This window comes from Balaenoptera ricei, chromosome 13, assembly GCF_028023285.1.
Source record: "Balaenoptera ricei isolate mBalRic1 chromosome 13, mBalRic1.hap2, whole genome shotgun sequence".
Taxonomy (NCBI): Eukaryota; Metazoa; Chordata; class Mammalia; order Artiodactyla; family Balaenopteridae; genus Balaenoptera; species Balaenoptera ricei.
The window spans coordinates 29,569,101-29,573,484 of NC_082651.1; the positions used below are offsets into that span (position 1 = coordinate 29,569,101).

General features: G+C 38.4%; 1 pseudogene; it reads right to left on the minus strand.

Annotated features, from left to right (window-relative positions):
- Nucleotides 1-387: 387 nt before the first annotated feature.
- On the minus strand, nucleotides 388-3,742 carry LOC132377335 (heterogeneous nuclear ribonucleoprotein A3-like; annotated as a pseudogene).
- Nucleotides 3,743-4,384: the final 642 nt, after the last annotated feature.

Below are 4,384 nucleotides of genomic sequence, written 5' to 3' on the forward strand. Positions count from 1 at the left end.
CAGCTTTCCTGACAACTCCTCGCTCTCTCTCCTGCTAAGAACTGTAGCCCTTTTCTTCTGAGTTTTGAGAACCTTCTGCTACCATATCCACCACTTCCACCACCAGATCCATAACCACCACCATAGGGACTTCCCGAGCTTCTTCCACCAAAACTGCCCCCCTTCATGGGTCCATAATTTGATTGCTGTTGTCCACTATAATTTCCAAAATCATTATAGCTCCCACCACCACCACCATAGTTACCTCCAAAATTTCCTCCTTCATTGTAAGCATCATATCCTCCACCACCGCCACCATATCCACCATCTTGGTTTCCATATCCTGGTCCACCACCACCATAGCCTCCTCTACTACTGTAACCAGGACCACCACCATCGTTACCACCATCGCCTCCAAATCCGTTTTATCCACCATCACCTCCTCCATAACTACCTCTGCTGCCACCACCTCCACCACCATAGCCTCCTCTTCCACCAAAGTTTCCACCACGGCCAAAGTTACCTCCACCACCTCCAAAGTTTCCTCCACGACCCATAAAGTTGCCAGATCCACCTCCACGACCTCTCTGTGATCCAGCAGATTGCATTTCTTGTTTAGAAAGGGCCTTTTTCACTTACAATTATGCCCATTAATAGTGTGGTATTTCTGAACAACAATTTTATCAACTGTATCATGATCATCAAAAGTTACAAAAGCAAATCCTCTCTTTTTTCCACTCTGCCTGTCTTCCATAACTCCTATGGTTTCAATCTTGCCATACTTTTCAAAGTAGTCTCTCGAATTACATTCTTCTGTATCTTCTTTAATACCACCAACAAAAATTTTCTTCACTGTTAGATGGGCACCAGGCTTTACAGAATCCTCTCTAGAAACAGCTCTCTTTGGTTCCACTACACGCCCATCAACCTTGTGTGGTCGAGCACACATTGCTGCATCCACCTCTTCAACCCAAGAGTAAGTCACAAAACCAAAGCCCCTGGAACGGTTTGTCTGGGGGTCTCTCATCACCACACAATCTGTAAGTGTGCCCCATTTCTCAAAATGTTCTCTTAAGCTATCGTCTGTAGTTTCAAAGCTCAGACCACCAATAAACAGTTTTCTCAACTGTTCTGGTTCCTTTGGATCATGGCCCTCCTCCCCCCGGCGGCGGCGGCGGCCGGAGTCGGGCTGGGGGCGACCGGGCGGCGGTTTTACCTCCGTTTTGAGACCGGACTCGCCTCTTCCAACTCGAGTTCAATATGGGACCGAGAGCCCAGCTCTGTTCTATGTTGGGCCATTTTACTTCAGCCCAAAAAAATTTCTTCTAGTATTCCCTAAGGTCTGCTGGGGATCAGTTTTCTTATTTTTCATTTATCTGTGTTTGATTTTTTAAAATTGATTCCAATTTTCTGTTGAGATTCTCCATATTTTAATCTATTAATCCCCATCTTTTACTCTCAATATAGTCATTTTAAAGTTCTGTGCTAACTCCAGAATCTGAATTCCCTCTAAATCAATTTTTCTTGGTTTTTTTTTTTTTTTTTTTTTTTTTGTCTTAAGTTTTAGTCACTTTTTCCTGCTTCAGGAATTTCATAATTTTTGATTGTGTGCTGGACGTGGTGAATAAAAAATTCATAGAGACTGAAGATGCTATTACTTTGCACCAGAGAAGATTTACCCTTTTCTCTGTGATTCAGAGTGGCTGATCATTTCAGTCATTTCAGGAATTTTACTAGGTCAGAACTGGGTTGGAGCTTTAGTTGTCTCATCCTACCTATGATTTTTCCTAATTTGTGGCCTCCCTGGATTTTTGCTGTGAGCCTGACAGGTCTTTGATTCTTCAATAAATACAGTCAGTTATTGACTTCAGTCTTTCAGATGTTTGAATTCAGCTCTTTAGGCTCTCAGTTCTCACAGCTTCAGAGTATGGCAAATGTAAGGAGAGACCAGCTATGTATTTGTTGCCGTTACACTTTCTCAGTGAAAATTTGTCTCATAAACACTGAAACATTGCAGATGATTTCACTTTTTCTGACTCAGCCCCCTTCTTGGGGATGGCACTTCTGGGTTTTTACTGTGAGTCTGGTAGGTCTCTAATTCCTCACTTTGGAAAGTTCTCTCCCTCAGGCATTAGGTATTTAGCTTCCTGCTTTATATAGGTTCAAAAACTGGCAAATGTCTTGAAGAGGAGACCTAATGATTGTCACAGGCCCCTTTATCTAGCGGGATTTGGTTTGTTAGTGCCATGACTGTGCAGGAAATTTCACTCTGCTTTCTTGGCTCAGTCCCCCATCATCCTATACCACCCTGACACTAAGGAAATGTCCTGTGGGGGAAATCGGCTTGACATTCTGCTAGATTTCACTCCATCATGCCAGCAAATGAGTTCATCAAAAGGTATGGTGATTTCTCTTTTCCAGTGGAGTATGTCTCCCTACACCAAACCCCTGCTCCAAATCTCTAAATGTCCCTCTCTAGCATATTAGTTGACATTGTTTCTTGATTGCTTCCTTAGCTCGATGATCTTTTATTCAAGTTTGTTTGCTCGTTGCAGCAGGAGTGATGGCCTGTGCCTACCTAGTGCAGGCATATTATTATGGAGATATGGCTTTGGTCCCAGACACCACAATAAGGAGAATATCATAAGAAAGCAAGTCACACGAGTTGTTTGGTTTCCCAGTGCATGTAAAAGTTATGTTTATGCTATACTGTAGTCTATTAAGTGTGCAATAGCATTATGTCTAAAAAAAGTACATATCTTAATTTGAAAGTAGACTTTAAGAATGCTACCCATCATCTGAGCCTTCAGCAAGCTGTAATCTTTTTGCAATAGTAACATCAAAGATCACTGATCACAGATCATGTAACAAGTATAATAGTGAAAAAGTTTGAAATATTGTGAGACTTACCAAAACATGACATAGAGACACGAAGTGAGCAAATGCTGTTGGAAAAATGGCACCACCAGTAGAGCTGCTTGACACAGGGTTGCCACAAACCTTCAATTTGTAAAAAAAAAAAAAAAAAAAAGCATTACCTGCAAGGTACAATAAAGTGAAGTGCAATAAAGTGAGGTATGCCTATACATCCTGCCTCAAAGCAGAAATCCTATTTAGATCACCTTTAATTTCTCTCTATGATATATCAATAGTTTTCTATTCTAATAGGGTTCTTACATTTTTTATTACACTTATTATTAGGTATATGATGTTTTGATGATAATGTAGATGGCATATTTTTTAGTTTTTAATTTTATAACTTTTCAGACACAGAAAAATGTTAGTGGAATTTTTTAATGTTTGGTCTCTTATCTGGCAACTCTTCTAAAAACTAACTGATATTCTCATAAGTTATCTGTAGATGGTTTTGGATTTTCTGTATCCTTAATTATATCAACTATGGAAAGTGACAGTATGATTTCTTCCTTTCTTAGCCTTATATTTCTGATTTCTTTTTCCTGCCTTACTGCTAATGCCATTTAATACTTTTACTAATAGGTTGAATAGAAAAGGTAAGAGTTGGCATTCTTATTTTGTTCCTAATCTTACAGTGGACATTCTCCACATTTCACTATAAATAGGATGGTGGCTCTAAAGTTTTTTGTAGTTTCCCTTTGCTATGAGTTTTTAATCATACATAATTATTGAATTTTATCAAATGTTTTATCTGACTATACTGATATGATCATATACATTTTCTCCTTTATTTTATGGATGTGGTGCATGACATCTATTGATATTTGAATGTTAACTCACCTTGCATTTCTGGAGTAAAACAACTTGGTAGGAATTCACACACACACACACACACACACACATTCACTCACTCACACACTCTACATTTGATTGTCTAACATTTTGTGTATGATTTTTGCTTCTGTATACATAAGGGAGATGGGCCTATTTTCTTTTCTCATAATTGTCCTTTTAATTAGTGAATAGTATATAGAGGGTAGAGATTTAAAAGACCTTTTAAAAGGTCTTCTTCTTCTGTGATATAATACAATACAGTATTACTCCATTTTTTAAAAATGACCTTTTTCATTTTCAAATAATTTCAAATCTGCAGAAAAGATACAAACAGAGTTCCCTTTACCTCTCTCCCAGTTTTTCCTATTGCTAACATCTTATACTACCATAGTATATTTTTCAAAATTAAAAAGCCAACATTTATACATTACTATTAACTAAACTTAAGACTTTTTTTGGATTTCACCAGTTTTCCTGTTAATGACCTTTTTCTGTTCTAGGACCCAATCCAGTATATCACATTCCACTTAGTTAGTTGTCATGTCTCCTTAGTCTTCTCTGGTCTATGACAGTTCCTCATTCCTTCCTTGTTTTTCATGATTTTGACAGTCTTGAGGAATATTTGTCTGATATTTTGTAGAATTGTTCTCAGTCT